General features: G+C 42.2%; 1 pseudogene; it reads right to left on the bottom strand.

The window, feature by feature from the left end:
* Positions 1 to 19,450: 19,450 nt before the first annotated feature.
* LOC123142466 (G-type lectin S-receptor-like serine/threonine-protein kinase LECRK1) lies at positions 19,451 to 21,475 on the bottom strand (annotated as a pseudogene).
* Between the last annotated feature and the right edge of the window lie 797 nt (positions 21,476 to 22,272).

Raw genomic sequence — 22,272 nt, forward strand, 5'->3', positions numbered from 1 at the left:
CTAGTACAAACCCTCAGCCCCGAGGGTGGACTACTCCCTCTCATCGTGGTGGCCGCCGGGATGATGAAGATGGCCACCGGAGATGATTCCCCCCTCCGGCAGGGTGCCGGAACGGGGTCTAGATTGGTTTCGTGGATACAGAGACCTTGTGGTGGCGAAACTTCTGATCTAGGGTAACCCCAAAGGGTTTTGGAATATTTGTGAATTTATAGTGCAAAGAGGGGGTGCGGGAGGCCACCGAGGTGGGCACAACCCACCTTGGCACGCCTGGGGGCCCAGGCGTGCCCTGGTGGGTTGTGGCCCCCTAGGGGCACCCCCCAGGTGCTGCTCTGGTCCAATGGGTGTCTTCTAGTCCATAAAAAATCCACAAAAAGTTTCGCGGTGTTTGGACTCCGTTTGATATTGATTTCCTGCGATGTAAAAAACAAGCAAAAAATAGCAACTGACACTGGGCACTGGGTCAATAGGTTAGTCCCAAAAAATGATATAAAATTGCTATAAAATTATTGTAAAACATCCAAGAATGATAAAATAACAACATGAATACTTCATAAATTATAGATACGTTGGAGATGTATCAGCATTCCCAAGCTTAATTCCTACTCGTCCTCGAGTAGGTAAATGATAAAAGAAATAATTTATGAAGTGTGAATGCTAGCGAAGTGCATAAGTTTGATCAATGATAATTTCAATCACTTTTCCTAGCATCATAGCAGCAATTCTTTCTCATAAAACTTCTCATGTTATAGTGGCAACCAATTCACATGTTAAGGTTCAAACAATGAATTCTCTTGAAACCCAACAACCTATGTTCTCAGTCACCAAGCAATTGCAATTCAACTTATTCAACAAAGTTTAAGTATGAGCTCCACATACTCAACCATCATATAGTCTTCTATGATTGCTAACACTCACCGCATACACATGAGCAAAATGTTTCAACCGGACACATAGAAAGATAGGGGCTTATTGTTTTGCCTCCCAACGTATTCACCTCAAGGGTGATGTCAACAATAATAACTCATACTATCTATATTCAACTGGACATATATGCCTAGATCTTTCCTCACCACATGATGCTTGCCAAAGGAGAAAAATAAAAAGGGATAGAAGGAAAACTTTGACTCTTTGCATAAAAGTAAATACATAAAAGTAAATGATAGGCCCTTCGCAGAGGGAAGCAGAGGTTGCCATGCGCTTATTTGTTTGTATGCTCAACCCCTTAGTGCAAAAGAACGTCACGTTATATTGCCCCTTATGATGGCAACCTTTATTATGAAGTCTGTCGCTTTTATTCTTTGCCATCACAAGCTCGTGCAACGCTCAATTTTCTCTTACACTAAATGATCTCACACTTTTAGAAGCAGTTTTTATTGCCATTTTGCACGGATGACAACTTACATGAGGGATCTTGCTCAATCCCTAGGTAGGTATTGTGGACACTTGAAAGTAAGATTTGGGATTAAGGGTTTTTGGATATACAAGTAGTATCTCTACTTAGTGCGGAATTTTTTGCTAGCAAACATAGGGGGCAAGCACCACATGTTAAAGGATCTATGACAATATGACTTCTATGTTAATATAAACAAACATAAACCATTAAGTTGTCTTCCTTGCCCAACGTCAACAATTTTGGCATATAATATTTTGATGAGGGCTCACAATCACAAAAGATTTCTAGGATAGTATATTTATATGTGAATCTTCTCTTCCCTTATTAATTCTTTCATGAGTTGCATCATTAACTAATGCTATGTTTGTCAATCTCTAATAAACTTTTCTACTTATACTTTTCCTTATGTGGTGCCATCACCTACCATAGGATTAGTATATGATCTTCTTGATTTATTTCCTTTCTTTTATTTATTTACTTTCTCTTTTTTCTTCCTTATTTCTTTTCTTTATTTGCAACATGAAAGTAAAGAAAGCAGAAACTCAAACTAAACTTTATTATATAACTTGCACACGATTACAAGGATAGATCACTAAGCAAACTCTCAAATAAGAAAGGATCGAACTAAACTTTTATTCATCTAAAGAAAAAGATCGAACTAAAATAAGTAAAGGTAAAAAGATAGTGGGATGATACGATACCGGGGCACCTCCTCCAAGCTTGGCAGAAGCCAAGGGGAGTGCCCATACCCGATACTCAATTCTCTTTTGGTGATGAAGAAGATGGTGGTGGTGATGAAGAAGAGATCTTGTTCTCCGATTTCCATGGCAGTGGTCCACCATCATAAGAGGAGGAGTGAGTCTCACGGGTCCTGCAACTAGCAGCCAAACTCATACCTTTAAACCTCACTTCATATTCAAAGACTTGGCTTTGGAGATCATAGATCTAGCTTTGGAGAAAGTTGATTTGCTCGTTGAGGGTGAAGATGATGTCCTTCAAGGGCTTGCCATCCACCTTGAGATCACGGGATAGGTCCGTGATCATAAGGTGATTGGCGTTAAGTCCACGCTCCACCATCCCCTTGCACCGGAAGACGTCCTGCTCCATGGCTTAAAGTTTGGCCTCCATGTTTCCCGTCCCCTTGGGACATGGCACATCGCGTACATGAAGCACCCGCTCATGCATCTGGATGACCTGAGGGTGCTACACCACCTCCCGAAGGTATGGGTTGATGACGTTCTTGAAGAACTTGTCCTTGGAGGAGCTTGAAGCAGCCATGGTAGATGGGATCTGACAGAAAACAACAAGGAAAAGAAAACACAGGATTTCTCCGCGATATGGTGATCAACAGGTTCGGGAAGTATATATAGATTTTTTATCTTGGGGGACAAGCATATGGTAGAAAAAGGAGTCTGGAAGGTGTCCCAGGCCTAGCGCGCCCAGGTGGGTTGTGCCCACCAGGGTACGCTTCCTGGGAGTTTCTTTATTTCCTAAATTTTTAAATATTCCAAAACTGATAAAAAATATTTTTGCAGATTTTTCGGAGTCCGTTTACTTACAGTATCACGTACCTCCATATTTTCACAATTGTGGGGTGTTCCAGAAGGACTCTTTTCTGTGTTCTTCCGGTGTCAAAGTTTGGATAATATTACTTTCAACATTAATGGGCGTACCTGAGATATAATGTTTTATTCGTTGTCCATTGACAACCTTCGGGTTAGTACCTTCAGAATTATTTATTTTGATGGCTCCAGATCGATAAACCTCCTCGATAACATAGGGGCCTTCCCATTTTGAGAGGAGTTTTCCTGCAAAGAATCTAAAACGAGAGTTGTACAAAAGAACATGTTCTCCAACTTCAAACTCACGCTTTTGGATTCTTTTGTCATGCCATCTTTTAACTTTTTCTTTGAATAATTTTGCATTTTCATAAGCTTGGGTTCTCTATTCATCTAATGAGCTAATATCAAATAACCTCTTTTCACCAGCAAGCTTGAAGTCATAGTTGAGCTCTTTGATGGCCCAATATGCTTTATGTTCTAACTCAAGAGGCAAATGACAAGCGTTTCCATAAACCATTTTATAAGGAGACATACCCATAGGATTTTTATATGCTGTTCTATAAGCCAAAAGTGCATCATCTAATTTCTTAGACCAATTCTTCCTGGACCTATTGACAGTCTTTTGCAAAATTAATTTTATTTCTCTATTGCTAAGTTCAACTTCACCACTAGATTTGGATGATAAGGTGATGCAATTCTATGGTTAACATCATACTTGGCAAGCATTTTACGGAAAGCACCATGAATAAAGTGTGAACCACCATCAGTCATTAAATATCTAGGGACTCCAAACCTTGGGAAAATAACTTCCTTAAGCATTTTAATAGAGGTGTTGTGATCAGCACTACTGGTTGGAATAGCTTCTACCCATTTAGTAACATAATCAACAACAACCAAAATATGTGTATACCCATTAGAGGAAGGAAAAGGACCCATGTAATCAAATCCCCAAACATCAAATGGTTCAACAGCAAGTGAATAATTCATAGGCATTTCTTGACGCTTACCGATATTACCTATTCTTTGACATTCATCACAAGATAAGACGAACTTACGGGCATCCTTGAAGAGAGTAGGCCAATAAAATCCAGACTGCAATACCTTGTGAGCAGTTCTATCTCCAGCATGATGCCTTCCATAAGATTCGGAGTGACATTTCCGTAGGATTTGTCCCTGTTCATGCTCGGTTACACAACGTCTAATAATACCATCTACTCCTTCTTTATAAAGATGTGGGTCATCCCAAAAGTAATGTCTTAAATCATAGAAGAATTTTTTCTTTTCTTGGTATGTAAAGCTAGGTGGTAAGTATTTAGCAACAATGTAATTAGCATAATCAGCATACCAAGGAGTACTGTGAGCAACATTTATTGCAGCTAACTTCTCATCAAGAAAACTATCATCAATAAGTAGTGGGTCATCAGGCACATTTTCAAGCCTAGATAAATTATCAGCTACGGGGTTCTCAGATCCTTTTCTATCAATGATATGAAAATCAAATTCTTGTAACAAGAGAACCCATTGAATAAGTCTAGGTTTAGCATCTTTCTTTTCCATAAGATATTTAATAGCAGCATGGTCTGTGTGAACAATTACTTTGGAATCAACAATATAAGGTCTAAATTTATCACAAGCAAAGACCACTGCTAAGAATTCTTTCTAAGTAGTAGCATAATTTCTTTGAGCACTGTCTAGAGTTTTACTTGCATAATGAATTACATTAAGTTTCTTATCAACTCTTTGCCCTAGAACAGCACCAACAGCATAATCACTAGCATCACACATAATTTCAAAAGTCAAGTTCCAATCAGGTGGTTGAACAATAGGTGCAGAAATTAAGGCTTTCTTGAGTGTTTCAAAGGCTTCTAAACAATCATCATCGAAAACAAAAGGAATATCCTTTTGCAAAAGACTAGTAAGAGGCCTAGAAATTTTAGAAAAGTCTTTGATAAATCTCCTATAGAAACCAGCATGACCTAAGAAACTACGAATACCTTTTATATCTTTAGGACATGTCATTTTCTCAATTGCAACAACCTTAGCTTTGTCCACTTCAATACCTCTTTCAGAAATTTTATGACCCAAGACAATGCCTTAATTAACCATAAAGTGGCACTTCTCCCAATTCAAGACAAGATTTGTTTGTTCACATCTCTGCAAAACTCGATCAAGATTGCTTACACAATCATCAAAAGACTTCCCATAAATAGAGAAATCGTCCATGAAAACCTCAAAAATCTTTCCACAAAAGTCAGAGAATATAGCAGTCATACATCTTTGAAAGGTAGCTAGTGCATTACATAAACCGAAAGGCATACATATATAAGCATAGGTTCCTAAGGGACAAGTAAAAGTGATGTTTTCTTGATCAAGTTGAGAAACAGGTATTTGTGAAAAACCATAATATCCATCAAGGAAGCAAAACTGTGTGTGCTTAGATAATCTTTCGAGCATTTGATCAATAAAAGGTAGAGGGTAATGATCTTTTCTAGTTGCTTTGTTTAATTTTCTAAAATCAATTACCATTCTATAGCCTGTAACAATGCTTTGTGGAATAAGTTCATTCTTATCATTAGGAACAACAGTTATACCTCCTTTCTTAGGGACACATGAACAGGACTCACCCATCTACTATCAGCTATATGATAGATTATACCTGCTTCCAGAAGTTTTAATATTTCCGTTCTTACCACCTCTTTCATCTTCGGATTTAACCGACGTTGGTGATCAACAACGGGTTTAGCATCAGGTTCCGTATTAATTTTGTGCTGACATAGAGTGGGACTAATGCCCTTTAAATCATCAAGAGTATATCCAATGGCAGCTCAGTGCTTCCTTAGAACTTTCAATAATCTTTCTTCTTCATGTTCTGAAAGGTTAGCACTAATAATAACAGGATATATCTTCTTTTCATCAAGATAAGCATATTTCAAAGTGTCTGGCAATTGTTTTAATTCAAACACAGGATCACCTTTAGGTGGAGGTGGACCTCCTAGAGTTTCAATAGGCAAATTGTGTTTAAGCAGAGGACGTTGTTCAAAGAAAATCTTATCTATTTCATTTCTTTCATGCATATGAAAATCATTTAAGGATCAGTAGGTGGTATAGCAATAGAAGCAAGACCAATTAATTCATCATTACTAGGCAACAAAAAATTCATGAAGCTTTCTACTAAACTTGGAAAAATTAAACTCATGAGACTCATCACCAAACCTAACACCGCCAGTTTTTTTCTCACAGTCTATTCTAGCATTAACGGTGTTCAAGAAAGGTCTACCAAAGATAATGGGAAAATCGGTAGGGTATTTTATTTTCGCACACAAGACTTCAACATCTCTAACAATCCAATTGGTGATATAGTATCTCTATTAACAAGTTTAATAGTAACATCTATGTCTTCTATCTCTGCGGGTGCTATGTCATTCATAATTTCTTGATATAAGGTGTAAGGAATAGCACTCAAACTAGCACCTATGTCACATAAACCATGATAACAGTGATCTCCTATTTTAACTTAGATAACGGGCATGCCAACAACAGGTCTATGTTTATCTTTTTTATCAGGTTTGGCAATTCTAGCAGCTTCTTCGCAGAAGTAAATAACATGCCCATCCATATCTTCTTTCAAAAGATCTTTAACCATAGCAATACTAGGTTCTACTTTGATTTGTTCATCAGATTTAGGTGTTATAATATAGCTTTTGTTAACCACAGTTGAAACTTTAGCACGTTCCTTTATCCTAACAGGGAAAGGTGGTTTCTCAATATAAGCAGAAGGAACAACTGGATCAACATTGTAAAGTATAGTTTCTTCTTTAACTGGTACCAGTTCTTTAGTTTGTTCTTTAATAGGTGGGTGATATTTAAACCACTTCTCTTTAGGTAGATCAACATGAGTAGCAAATGATTCACAAAAGGAGGCTACTATCTCAGAGTCAAGTCCATATTTAGTGCTAAACTTTTGAAAAGCATCGGTATCCATAAAAGATTTAACACAATCATACTTAAGCTTAATACCTGACTCTTTACCTTCGTCAAGTTCCCAATCTTCAGAGTTGCGTTTAATTCTTTCCAAAAGATCCTACCGGAATTCAATAATCTTCTTCATAAAAGAACCAGCACAGGAACTATCAAGCATGGTTTGATCATTACGAGAAAGCCGGGCATAAAAGTTCTGGATAATAATTTCTCTTGAGAGCTCATGATTGGGGCATGAACATAACATTGACTTAAGGCTTCCCCAAGCTAGAGCGATACTTTCTCCTTCACGAGGCCAAAAATTATATATATAATTCCTATCACGATGAACTAGATGCATAGGATAAATTTTTTGATGGAACTCTAATTTCAAACGATTCCAACTCCAAGATCCAATATCATCGCATAGCCTATACCATGCCAATGCTTTCCCTTCAAAGATAAAGGGAAAACCTTTTTCATAACTTCATCCCTGGGTAAACCTGCAAGCTTTAACAATCCACAAATTTGTTCTACATATATCAAGTGCATATCAGGATGTTCGGTTCCATCTCCTGCATAAGGATTAGCTAGCAGTTGTTCTATCATACCCGAAGGAATTTCATATTCAATATTTTCAGTAGGTGCAGTAGATTGACGGGTAGCTAATTGTGGTTCCGGTCGAGGTGAAGATACCCCGAACAAACCCCTCAAAGGATTGTTTTCCATAGTAACAAGTGACAATAAATTTCAGCACACTATATAAATGTTTCCTTACCAAATTCCACTTACCAAAGGCGCTTCACTCCCCGGCAATGGCGCCAGCAAATAGCCTTGATGACCCACAAGTATAGGCGATCAATTGTAGCTCTTTTCGATAAGTAAGAGTGTCGAACCCAACGAGGAGCAAAAGGAAATGACAAGTAGTTTTCAGTAAGGTAATGTCTGCAAGTGCTGAAATTGTAAGTAGCAGAGTAGTTTGATAGCAAGGTAATTTGTAACGAGCAAGTAACGATAGTAGTAACAAAAGTGCAGCAAGGTAGCCCAATCCTTTTGAGGCAAAGGACAGGTCAAAACGGTCTCTTATGATAAGCAAAGCGTTCCTGAGGGTACACGGGATTTTCATCTAGTCACTTTCATCATGTTGGTTTAATTCGTGTTCGGTACTTTGATAATTTGATATGTGGGTGGACCGGTGCTTAGGTGCTATTCTTACTTTAACAAACCTCCTACTTATGATTAACCCTCCTGCAAGCATCCGCAACTACGAGAAAAGAATTAAGAATAAATACTAACCATAGCATTAAACTTTTGGGTCCAATTGGTCCCTTACGGAATATCGCATAAACTGGGGTTTAAGCTTCTGTCACTCTCGCAACCCATCATCTAATTTCTACTCCACAATGCATTCCCTTAGGCCCAAATATGATGAAGTGTCATGTAGTCGACATTCACATGACACCATTAAGGGAATCACAACATACATACTATCAAAATATCGAACACATATCAAGTTCATATGATTACTTGCAACATGATTTCTCCCGTGACCTCAAGAAAAAAAGTAACTACTCACAAATGATAATCATGCTCATGACCAGAGGGGTATTAAAGCATAATGGATCTGAACATATAATCTTCCACCAAATAAACCATATAGTAATCAACTACAAGATGTAATCAACACTACTAGTCACCCACAAGTACCAATCTATAGTTCCGGTAACAAGATTGAACACAAGGGATGAACTAGGGTTTGAGATGAGATGGTGCTGTTGAAGATGTTGATGGAGATTGCCCTCCCCAAGATGGGAGAGTTGTTGGTGATGATGATGACGATGATTTAACCCTCCGGGAGGGAAGTTCCCCCGCGGAATCGCTCCGTCGGAGGGCCAAAGTGCTCCTGCCCAAGTTCCGCCTCGAGACGGTGGCACTCCGTCCCAAAAGTATATTTTTTGTCCTCGAACTCTGGCGGTAGTATAGAAATCGTCCCTCAACTCCGAAACCAGTAAAACCCAGTCGCTGAACTATTTAAACCGGATACTTTTCGTCCCTCGCTGCACTTTAAGTGGTTTTGGTATGACGTGGACCCGGTTTTGACTAAAATTGTACACGTGGCTGGTTTTGACCGCCATGTCACTTAAGTGACCCCGGCTCTCTCTCTCCCGTGCATTCTTTCGATCCCTTCTCACCCAGGAACCCTAAACCTAGCAGCGGCGGCGGCGGCGACTCGCTCATGGGCTGCGGTGTCGGCAGCGGCGGTAGTGGCGGCGGCCGGCGGTGAGGTCGCACTTCGGCGGCGGGGCGGCATGGCCTGCGAGGCGCCGCGGTTGCTGGCTGGGCAGGGGAGCGGCGGCAACGGTGATTTAGGCGGCGGCGACGGCTTTGACCCACGACAAGGAGCTCGATTTCCAGAGGTAATTTGTGCCTGCACTCATTCCAATCTTACATTCAGGAGCAAAGGGCACACCTCACGTTATGCTTCTCTGTTGTATGAACATAGGCCACTCAAATGGATCCAGGAGACGTGCTGTTCATCAGATTTCATTTTGAAGGCCAGTTTTTGAATGATGGGAAATCACTTGATATAGTGGGGGAAAAGTGGCCATGTCATTTGTTTATCGCAAGAACTTCTTTTTTTATCTGGTTCAGAGTTTTGGTACGCACTACCAAACAAAGGATGACAAGATGTTTCATTGGTTATATCCTGGAAAAGAGATGGTTTGCGGTCTGAAAATGGTTGCTTTAGACACCGATTGCAAGCAGATTAGAGATTGTGTTGCTGTTGGAAGTATAGCTGAAATATATGTGGAGCTATATCCAAATTCTGAAAACGACAAACACGACAGGGATCCAGGCAGAGATGTTGAGCTTCTGATGGGTCCGAATGCTAATAGTAAATCAGAGGGAGCTGCAGATCATTTTGTTGCATTGGCTACTTGTCCACATATGGACAATGATTGTGTTGCAATCAGTAACTCAAAAGAGCCTGAAGAAGAAAATTCAGATGCTGAAAATGACAATTCAGATGCTGAAAATGACAATTCGGATGCTGCAAATGAAAATTCAGAGGAAGATGAAGACGAGGATAGCGGCGAGAGTGATTACTGCCCTAATGATGACATCATTTCCGATGAAGATGAAGAGGCTGTCGAGATCAACAAGAAATATAAGGAGTATAAGGCAAAGATGAAGGCTGGACAACTAGAGCACCGTGATGATGCTATGCTAGATAGTGGGCCTGCAATAGGGTCATCAAATAAGGTGGGGGAAGAAAATGATGGAAATGGTACTGCATATGAAGATAGCTCTGATTTGTATGATTCTTTCGATGAGATTGGCAGTGATGGTGAAGTAAAGACATTCAGGTTTAGATATAGATGGTTCAAGGACAAAGGGGAGGTACCAGAGTTTACTCTTGGTATGAAGTTTGATGGCAATGAAGAATTTAGGCAAGCAATTATCAGATATGGTCTGCATCACAAGAAGCTTATCAGATTTCCAAAAAATGACAAGGCAATAGTTAGGGCAAAGTGTGATTGGCCAACATGTCCTTGGGTATGTCTTTTGAGTAAAACCTCTAGATCATGTAGTTGGCAGATCAGCTCTTTTCATGATGTTCATTTATGCCCAAAAAGGAAGGACAATAAGTTAGTTAATTCCACAAGAATTGCTCCCAAGTATGACAAGCTAATTAGATCTAATCCAATGTGGAAGATTTCAAGCTTGAAACAACACATTCAAGAAGATATGTTTGCCAATGTGACTACTGCTCAGGTGAAGAGAGCTAAGAAGATTGTGATGAAAAGGTGGCTGGATGCAAGGAAAGGTCAATATAGCAGAATATTTGACTATCAGTTGGAGTTGTTAAGGAGTAACCCAGGTAGCACAGTAGTGGTTAAATTAGAACCAAAGCAAGTGAAGCCTATCTTCCAAAGGATATATATCTGCTTGGAGGCATGCAAAAAGGGGTTCATCGTTGGCTGTAGGAAGGTTATTGGACTTGATGGGTGCTTTCTCAAGGGAGAAACCAATGGAGAGATTTTATGTGCCGTAGGGAGGGATGCCAACAACCAGATGTACCCTTTGGCATGGGCAGTAGTTGAACAAGAGAACAATGATAATTGGGACTGGTTTTGTTCTTTGCTTTTCAGAGATGTGAATGTGCTAGATGGTGATGGTTGGGTGATTATATTAGATCAACAAAAGGTAATTGTTGTATACTGGATGTCATAACTTGCCTGCTTTTGCACTCTATTCCATGTCATAAGTTGTCTATCACCATTATAGGGTATCATCACCGCTGTTTCAAATTGGGCACCGAGGGCTGAACATAGGAATTGTGCCAGGGATATTTATGCCAACTAGAGGATGAAGTTCAAGAATAAGGAATGGAAGAAACCATTCTGGGCTTGTGCAAAGGCTGCAAGTGTAAGCTTTTTCAACTATTGCAGAGCCAAGCTTGCTCAACTTACAGTCCTTGGATCTAGAGCAATGCTAAAATTGATCCAAAGCATTGGTGTAGAGCATGGTTCAACTTAGGCAGCAATTGTGACTCTGTCGACAATAATATGTGCGAAAGTTTTAACAAATGGATAGTAGAAGCTAGGTTTCTCCCAATTCTTTTCATGCTAGAGACAATTAGGAGAATGGTGATGGTTAGAATACAAGAGAACAGAGACAAATGTGAGAAATGGGATGATCCTATATGTCCCAACATAAACAAGAAATTAAGCAAGGCCATCGATGTATCTGGGATATGTCATGCAGTTAGCAATGGAAATAACTGTTTTGAGGTGCAACATGGATCTCAAAGGTTTACAGTTGATCTCAACCAGATGACCTGTAGATGTAGGTATTGGCAGTTATCTGGTATAGTTTGTGCTCATGTCGTCTCTGCAATCCATCAACACACCAATCAGTTACATGGTTATGTGGCTAGTTGCTACTCAGTGGAAGCATTCAAGAGAACCTATGCACATTGCCTGCAACCAGTTGAAGGACCCCAAGGTTGGCCCGAATCTGACAAGCGTAAACCACTAGCTCCTAGATATGTTAAGATGCCAGGAAGACCTCGGAAAGAGAGAAAAAGAGAGGGTACTGAAAAACCAAAAGCTACCAAAGTTTCGAGGGTTGGAACTTTGATTAGATGCAGGAAATGCAAGTGTATTGGTCACAATAAAACTGCATGTCCAGGAAATGCTTCTTCAACTTCAAATGGACCAGCTACAACTGGACAAAATGCAGCTTCAACTTCAAATGCTAGATCATTTACCAAGTCCAGAAGCAATGCAAAAGCCTCCAAGATGTCTACTTCCAAGGTACAATAGACTTGCTGATGTTAAATCTTTCTTCCCTTGTAAATGAATTTCTTGCTCTTGTTAAATCTTGTAAATGAATTTCTTGCTGATGTTAATTCTTTCTTCCCTTGTCAGGAAAATGTGAAAACAGCCCAACAAAGCACCAGCCGAAAAAGAGCTGCTACAACTGATGAGAACCCTGGTCCTATGCAGAAGAGGGCATATAAATCCCTAGGACTACCTAAGCACAAGATGAAGGCTTCCTCCAATATTGTTGTAAAAAATGTGACAGTAAATGTGCAGTCTAGTTCATCATTTACAGTCAATGTTACATCTGGTGCTGCAAGTTCTCAAGTTGGAGGAAATAAAAGAGCAAAGAAAGTCCCAGCGAAACTACTGGACTAGTGTACTAGTACTCATGTTTGTGGTTATCCCTTGTGGTTATGTCAGAATTCATGTTTGTGGTTGCTTGTAAGACTAATCTGTACTATTTCTCATTTACTTTGTCAGACTTTGAGAATTCACTTGTGGTTTGCTTGTAAAACTATTCAGTATTATGCTTGTGGTTATGTCAGACTTTGAGAATTCCCTTGTGGTTTGCTTGCAAGAACAATCTTCTATGAACTAGTGAACAATCTGCTATCCCAAACCATCTAAGCTAGCATACAATTTGCTGTGACCAAACTGGACAAGTACTCTGCCCAATTTTTCATAAATAACATATGTCAGATTACATAGCACATTCAGTTCTCATCTATTTGCCATAGCAAATTGCCTACAATTACTACATGAAATGATATAGAAGAAGGGTGATAAAACACATCAGTACATGTAATTCAGTTGTCTTGTGCAACAGCAGCTCATCCTTCTTTCAGCACATAGCACTTGTCCAGAATGGGGGAGAAGCGACCGAGAGGGATCGATGGTGAAGAACGAGACCCACGGGAGCGGCTTGAACTATGCGAGGTTGCCATCTGCTTGCCCAGCCAAGGGATTCAATGGGCGACCCCCCGCCTGAATCGCCGCTCCCGCCTCAGTCGCCGCGGCCGCCTGAATAGCCGTTGCTGCCGCTCCCCTGTCCAGCCAGCCAGCAACAGCCGCGCCTCATAGGCCGCCTGCCACCTCACCGCCGGCCGCCACCACTGCCGCCGCCGACGCCGCCACAGCCCATGAGCGAGTCGCCGCCACCGCTGCTAGGTTTAGGGTGCGTGGGTGAGAGGGGATCGAGAGAATGCCATGGGAGAGAGACAGAGCCGGGGGTCACTTAAGTGACATGGCAGTCAAAACGAGGCCACGTGTACAGTTTTAGTCAAAACCGGGTCCACGTCATACCAAAACCACTTAAAGTGCAGCGAGGGACGAAAAGTATCCGGTTTAAATAGTTGAGGGACTGAGTTTTATTGGTTTCGGAGTTGAGGGACGATATCTATACTACCGCCAAAGTTCGAGGACGAAAAATATACTTATCCCTTTTTTCTAGGTCAAAATGACCTATATACCACAAGATGAGCACCAGAGGTGGGCCTGGGTGAGCACAACCCACCAGGGCGCGCCTGGGCTCCCTGGCGCTCCCAGGTGGGTTGTGCCCACCTGGTGGGCCCTCTCTGGTAGTTATTTGCTCCAATATTCCTCAAATATTCCATAAAAAATCTCCGTGAAGTTTTAGCTTTCTTGGAGTTGTGCAGAATAGGTAGCCCGACGTAGCTTTTCCAGGTCCAGATTTCCAGCTGCCAGAATTCTCCCTCTTTGTGTATACCTTGCATATTATGAGAGAAAAGGCATTAGAATTACTCCAAAAAGCATTATTATGGATAAAAATGTTACAAATAACAGTAAGAAAACATGATGGAAAATGGATGTATCATTCCTACATATTCTACGAACATCTTTATCGGTCAAACCGCAATGACAACATACGTCATTCCCTTTGTCATCGGTATGTTACTTGCCCGAGATTCGATCGTCGGTATCTTCATACCTAGTTCAATCTCGTTACCGGCAAGTCTCTTTACTCGTTCTGTAATGCATCATCCCGTAACTAACTCATTAGTCCCATTGCTTGCAAAGCTTATCATGATGTGCATTACCGAGAGGGCCCAGAGATACCTCTCCGATACTCGGAGTGACAAATCATAATCTCGATCTATGCCAACCCAACAAACACCTTCGGAGACACCTGTAGAGCATCTTTATAATCACCTAGTTACGTTGTGACGTTTGATAGCACACAAGGTGTTCCTCCGGTATTCGGGAGTTGCATAATCTCATAGTCAAAGGAATATGTATAAGTCATGAAGAAAGCAATAGCAATAAAACTTAACGATCATTATGCTAAGCTAACGGATGGGTCTTGTCCATCGCATCATTCTCCCAATGATGTGATCCCGTTCATCAAATGACAACACATGTCTATGGTTAGGAAACTTAACCATCTTTGATTAACGAGCTAGTCTTAGTAGAGGCATACTAGGGACACTGTGTTTTGTCTATGTATCCACACATGTATCAAGTTTCCGGTTAATACAATTCTAGCATGAATAATAAATATTTATCATGATATAAGGAAATATAAATAACAACTTTATTGCCTCTAGGGCATATTTCCTTCACGTTCTTCTAACATCATACCCTCAATGTTATTTTAGGACAACTGTTACACTTAACGATATCCTAAATCTGAAAAACGTGATCACCAACAACAGTTGAGCTAGTCTCAGAGGCGAGACTAGGAATCATATTTTACCGTCCATCATTCCACACGTGCATATGAGTTTTCAGCTGAATCACATATTCCAGGACCATAGTAGTTATAGCATAGAATATAAAATCTTAATTATGAACATGAAAATATAATAATATAATATTACTGCCTCTAGGGCATAGTTCCAATAGTTTTATGATGAAATTTGGCAAGCATCGAGAAAATTTGTCAATGTTTGCTAAAAATATCCGTTTTTTCATTTTTTTGGAATTTACTGTTCACCCGAGTTCATTTGAGCCCGGGCTGAGAAACATCACGTCCGTGAGTCTAGCGCTCATCTAGATGAGTCTTAACCAAGTCACATCTAACTCCTACACCACTTGATTTTCTTGAAGATTCATGCAGGTTTATTATTATTTCTCATCTAGATGAGGTTTAGCAAACATGTTCTATAAAACCCACCCATTTTTTAAAATCTACCAATATAGATTTTGCCCACTGCTACTTCTTGAGCTTGCATTGGTTTTTTCCTTGAAGAGGAAAGGGTGATGCAACAAAGTAGAGATAAGTATTTCCCTTAGTTAAGAACCAAGGTATCAATCCAGTAGGAGGTACAAGCAAGTCTCCAATAGATGCACCTGCACAAACTAACAAATTCTTGCACCCAATGCGATAAATGGGTTGTCAATCCCTTCACGGTTACTTGCAAGGATGAGATCTAATAGAGATAGATATAAAAATAAGTAAAAGGCAAAATAAAGTAAATATAAATAAATTGCAGCAAGGTATTTTTGGGTTTTTGGTTATATATATATGAAAATATATGATGATAAATAGACCCGGGGGCCATAGGTTTCACTAGAGGCTTCTCTCTTGAAGAAAGCATACGGTGGGTAAACAAATTACTGTTGAGCAATTGATAGAAAAGCGCAAAGTTATGACGATATCTAAGGCAATGACCATGAATATAGGCATCACGTTCGTGAAAAATAGACTGACTCCTGCATGCATCTACTACTATTACTCCACACATCAACCGTTATCCAGCATGCATCTAGAGTATTAAGTTCATAAGAATGGAGTAACGCCTTAAGCAAGATGACATGATGTAGAGGGATAGATCCAATCAATATGGTAAAACCGCCATCTTTTTATCCTTAATGGCAATAATACAATACATGCCTCGCTACCCCTACTGTCACTGGTTGAGGACACCGCAAGATTGAACCCATCACAAAGCACCTCTCCCATTGCAAGAAAACCCAATCTAGTTGGCCAAACCAAATCGATAGATCGGGCAGAAATACAAAGCTATTTTAATCATGCATAAAACAGTTCAGGAAAGACTCAAATAATTTTCATAGATAATTTGGTCATAAATCCACAATTCATCGGATCTCAACAAACGCACCGCAAAATAAGATTACATCGAATAGATCTCCAAGAACATCGAGGAGAACATTGTATTAAAGATCAAAGAGAGAGAAGAAGTCATCTAGCTACTAGGTATGGACACTTAGGTCCGTGGTAAACTACTCACACATCATCGGAAGGACAGCAAGGTTGGTGTAGAGGCCCTCCGTGATCGAATCCCCCTCCGGCAGAGTGCCGAAAAAGGCCCCAAGATGGGATCTCACGAGAACAGAAGTTTGCGGCGGCGGAAAAGTATTTTTGGTGTGCCCCTTGACGTAAGGGGAATATTTGGCTATTTATATAGCCGGAGATAGGGTTAGAAGGTCTGCGATGGGCCCACAAGCCTAGGGGCGCGCCCCTAGGGCTTGTGGCCTCCTCGTGGGTCTTATGGCCTCCTCCCGAAGCTTCCTAGGTGTCTTGTTGTCGAAGAAAAATCGTCAAAAAGTTTCGTTCCATTTGGACTCCATTTGGTATTCATTTTCTGCGAAAGACAAAAACAAGGAAAAAACAGCAACTGGCACTGGGCACTAGGTTAATAGGTTAGTCCAAAAAATGATATAAAATAGCATATTAATGCATACAAAACATCGAAAATAGATAATATAATAGCATGGAACAATCAAAAATTACAAATACGTTGGAGACGTATCATTTCTCTATTATAACATTTTCACAGATCTCCCCTTAAGCATCCCTTCCTTTCTATAAATATATAAAAAGTATATATTATCAACCATGATTTTTTGTTGTAAATTAATATAGTAAGACATCAATCTTTATTGCAAATCATATGATTCTTAACAATGGTTTTTCTCCCAAGTCCACGAGAGCATGATGGAACTACTCACAAGACATTATAATGAACATGGTCTGTGAGAAATGAAAATGTATGAAAATATTGCAATATATATCTTTCACTAATAAAACACAACACATGAAGTACTAAACAACGATTAACACAATCAAGTGAGCACGGTAACCGAGCAACACTGATAACCTATAAGTGTATGGGATCAATTGTAGATCTTTTAAAAAAGTAAAGTGTTGAACCCAATAAGGAGCAGAAGAAATTGGTTTGTGGAAAATATCAAGGAACCATAGTAAAAACTGCAAAGATCGTTTGCATATTTGTTCGCTCATGAGAATAATTGTAAGAATCTAAACTACAATAAAAAAATGTTATGGTGCAGCAAGTGACACAATCCTCAATTATGCTAAGGACAAGGCGACAATATTACTTATATGGATCAAATCGTTCTCAAGGACGACGAGAATTCCACCTAGTTCCATTGACATTAACTTTCACGACTTAGATAAGTGTTGTGTGGTGAAGCCTAAACTTATGTATTGTTCTCACTTGAACAAAATACGTACTTATGGTTATACCTTCCGTGCAAGTATCCACAAATAAACGAGAATATTAAGATAATATCCATAGCATTAAACTTTGGGGTCCCTAATTACTCCGTGTGCAATAACTTCACACACACATGACATGGTAATATCTGTCACCCCGTCCATTTATCCCAAGAAAATTTATCACATAATGCTCTCTAGGCCCATAGAGGTGAATTGACATGCAGTCCACGCTCGCACAACACCACTAAAGAATTACAACACAACATAATATCAAAATATTAAACTTTATTCAGTTTTACATGGTCACAGCAAAAAGGTTTCTCCCAAGTCCTCAAAAACGTAAAAATACTACTCACAAGACATCATATATTATATGATTAGTGGGGTAATAATATGATAAACAATTTGTACATATAAATCTTTTACCAACAAATCACTAAGAGCATCTCCAGCGGTCTCCTCAAAATTCTCTCCCAATAAGTGTGTTTAGGGGCTCACTCAATTACTTTATTGGGAGAGAAAGGTGTGCGACTATAGCCGTCTCCCTATCATCTCTCTTTAATTTGTTTTCCCCGTTTCTCTCTACACTAGTGTGTACATACATATACAAAACCAATTGTCATCAAAATAACTCATTATTTTTCTCAAACACATATAATTCATCATAATTTCAAAGTAGTCATGAAGAAGTTCAACGCCCATGTAGCTCCCACAAGTGCTCCACAAGGTCATCACGAAGTTGTTCATGCTTCGTGCGCTCTTCAATCTGTTGATGCACTTGAAGAAATCTATGAAGACGATGTTCATCCATGCTTGGGTTCACATGAGCTATGTAAGTTTCTTGCCCTCATTATGATACTGAAAGCCCTCTCGTTGACCTCGCTCGTCTTCTATTATCACACTGTGCATGATCATACACACTGTCACAATGCTTCATAAAAGCTTTTGATCCCAAAATCTTGTCGGGGCATGAACAATGACAAATCGAGCTTGCAATACTCTGGATGCTCTCATCATCCTTCCTACAAGGGATGCTCTTTCGTGCTCGCGCATTACAACAGCTTGATTTCCGATAGCAACCTAAATCACGGCGTGAGAAAATCAAATGATGCATCGGGCCTCACCTGTTGAATTTTGGGGGGGGGGGGATTTATGGAAGGACATGCTGGGCCCCACCATTAGAATTTGGGGAGGGAGGTGAGGGGCCCGGTGGTCACTACATGGAAGGACAACGACCAACACGTGATGCTCGATCAAGCATTCCAACGCGCGGCCGTGAAGGAGCTTTCTTGCCTTCGTACGTGCTTCTTAGACGCTTAGCAAACCAAATTCTCTTGTTTCCTTGAGGGTTTAATATATGGGATCCTTAATATATCCTTTTTTTAGAAAAAAAACAAAGAAAATAGTATCACCGTGTTTGTACCCTCCTTTCGAAAATATAAGGCGCATTCGACTTTGCGCGGTCTTTGATGCACGACTTTGACCGTTTATATATAAGCGTGGTCTTTGATGCATGAGTACCAAAATATATGGATTGAACATATATCAATAGTATCATCATTTTGTCTTGCAAAACAATTCTGCTTCATATGTCTATTTAGTAATTTTGTAGGGATACAATAACTAAAAATCATAGTCAAAATTATGTCATGAAGGAGGGAGTGCCATTTTTTGGACTCCACCAATTTTAACGGCATCTGCATTTGATAGCTGAGTTGTTCATCATGTTCCGAGCGACCTGGGTGATATGAAAGTTCATCACTAGCTAGGAAGCCGGGCGGGAAGGAAGTGGTACGTCTAGATGTCCTTCCAGCATTAATATGGCGGTTTTGATGGACGGCCTAGACTCAGGTTCTCCTTGCACGCACAAGAGACCAACCTTCACGACCCGCTCCACGGACGCCGTATCAACAACCTCCTCCTCGCTTTTCATGGCCCTCTTCACCTCACCCTTCAGTAGGCACTCATACACCAGCTCCATCAGCGTTTGTTCCTCGCCGGCCTCCTCCATTTCCATGCTCCTCGTGCACGTCACGATCTCGAGCAGCACCACGCCGTAGCTGTACACATCAACCTTCGCCGTGACAGGGCCCGTGCCCCTGTACCACTCGGGGGCCAGGTACCCACGCGTGCCGCGGACACCGGTGAAGGTGCGTGTCTGGTCAGGTTGGAGCAGTTTGGCGAGCCCGAAGTCGGCGATCTTGGCGGTGCCGTCCGCGTCTATGAGGATGTTCTGTGGCTTGACATCGCAGTGGATCACGCGACAGTCGAGCTCGTCGTGGAGGTACCGCAGGCCCCGGGCCACGTCGAGCGCGATGCCAAGGCGGTCGGACCATGGAGGCGTCAAGGCAGCACCCCTGAAGAGCAAGTCGGCCACCGAGCCATTGCTCATGAACTCATACACCAGGAGGCGGTTGGCGCCCTGGTGGCAGAAGCCGAGGAGGCGGACCAGGTTGCGGTGGCTCGTCCGCCCAATGGCGCGCACCTCTCTCTGGAACTCCCGTTCGCCGTCCTCCACGAGCTTCTCCAGTCGCTTCACGGCGATAGCCTGCTCGCCGTTGCGCAGCGCGCCTTTGAACACCGTGCCAAACACGCCGCGGCCCACCGGGTCACGGAAGCAGTACGTGGCGCGCTCCAGCTCCCGGTAACTGTACGACCTCAGGCTCAGGGGCGCCGCCTCTTCCAAGCCTTCGCCTTCGCCGCCGTCGGCGTCCGCATTCATGGGTGCCAAGTTCCGGAGCATGTCCCTCCGTTTCATGTGGAGCAGCCACCCAGACGCAATGAAGGCCGACAACGCGACGAATGCCAGGAGGCCGATGCAAACCAGCACGATGATGGTCGTGCGCCCGACGGGTTTGCTGTGGGTGCCGCTGCCGCCTGTCACCGCTCCCGCGGTCTTGACGAACAGCGTGTATCTGCCTCCAGCGTGGCCATACCGCAGAGGGAGCTGCTGCTTGCTGCACGTGCCTTTGTCGGCGTCCCGCAACACTACGACACACAAGCAGTCGGCCATGCATGCCGCCATGCATTCTGCGGCGCTCGTGGCATTGCCCACCATATCGTACGGTATGTCCGCCTACTCCATGTTTGGTGTCAACTTCACGGAGAAGTCTGCGGCATCTTGTTGCTGCCCCCATTTACAGTCGCCGGCGCTGGAGTTCACCGTGCAACCGAGCTCCGCATTGCTCACGTCGAGAAAATCGAACCCCGGCGGGCACAAACAGCTAGGCCGATCCTGGTCGAGGACACAGTAGCTGTTGTGCCCGCAAACACCATGGACATGGCATCGATTGGTCAGAGCGCTCCAGACGACGGTGGTGGTATTGGACGCACCGCCAGACCTAGAACCAGACACGAAGGTATGACGGTACAAACGCAGAACTCCATCAGGATCAAGCGTGAGTCGGTAGTAGGCTTCCTCTCCAGCTTTTAAGGCTCCGGGCTGTGTCACTGTCAGGTTCTTGGTAAAGCTGCCATCGTTGTTCACCTAGTAGAGCAGGCCACTGGTATCAAGGCGCAAGATGAGGGTGAAACCCAAATCGAACGTCCCCGTGTTCCAGTATGACGAGGCTGCGTCGTTCGGCGTGCCCACCGGGTACAACACCAGGTTGCCGTCCTGTTGCTGGTTGGCGAGTCGGTACTTGACGGCCTTTGTTGGGCCTTGTTGGTGTCGGACACGCTGGAGAAGAGCTGCACCTCGGGCACGAGGTCCTGCCCGGCGATCAGGGTGTTCAGGCCACACCACCGCGCCGTCAGCGCCAAACAGCACAAAGTTGTCGTCATCCCGCATGGAGCCCGCCACAGCCAGCCTTGATGGCTGCGCGACGGCCCTGTCGTGATCACTCGCGCCGGTCCAGAGGAGACGACCGTTGTCGGCGAGCCTTAGCGTGCCGCCCGTTGCCATGTCGTTGCAGTTCGCGGTCCACGTGATGGTTACGTTGGGCGTGGTGGCGAGCCAGACGCCAACCGCGAGGCCGCCTTCCGTGGCGTAGAAGCTGAAGGAGAAGCGGCCTGACGGGGATGACCAGCCGGCGCCTGCGGCGGCCTTCAGGGAGGACCCAGATGTGATGCCCGTTTGCGCGCATGAAAAGTCGAGGGAAACAAGCATGGCTAGCGCTAAGCACAAGAGCGGATGCAAATGGTTAGCAGCCATGGGTGGTGAGCTGCTAACAAGGCTCAATCTATACTTGCTCGCTAACTGCGTAGAGTACGATGGTTGCAGTACTAGTAGCAGTACTAGCTACCAACAAAAAAAAAAAGTACCGACCATTCAACAAGTCTTTTTTTTTCGACGAACCATTCAACAAGTGAATCATGTTTTCTAAGACGAGACTTGTTGAGTGAAATATTCTTAGCTTCGACTTTTCCATGGAAGAAAACCGATGACGGGATGTAGCTCTCGACGATTAATCAACGGATTTGCTAATTCTCATCTAGATGAGAAACAGCTTTTTTCTTTTTTAAAAAAGATGAGAAATAGCCATCTCACATCTAAGTCCTTCACCACAGGATTAAACTATTTTTTTAACTTCAACAACGTTTATTAAACTATGGTCAAGTCTGTTACAATAGAAGGAATAAAAAAAA

Source organism: Triticum aestivum, chromosome 6D, assembly GCF_018294505.1.
Source record: "Triticum aestivum cultivar Chinese Spring chromosome 6D, IWGSC CS RefSeq v2.1, whole genome shotgun sequence".
Taxonomy (NCBI): Eukaryota; Viridiplantae; Streptophyta; class Magnoliopsida; order Poales; family Poaceae; genus Triticum; species Triticum aestivum.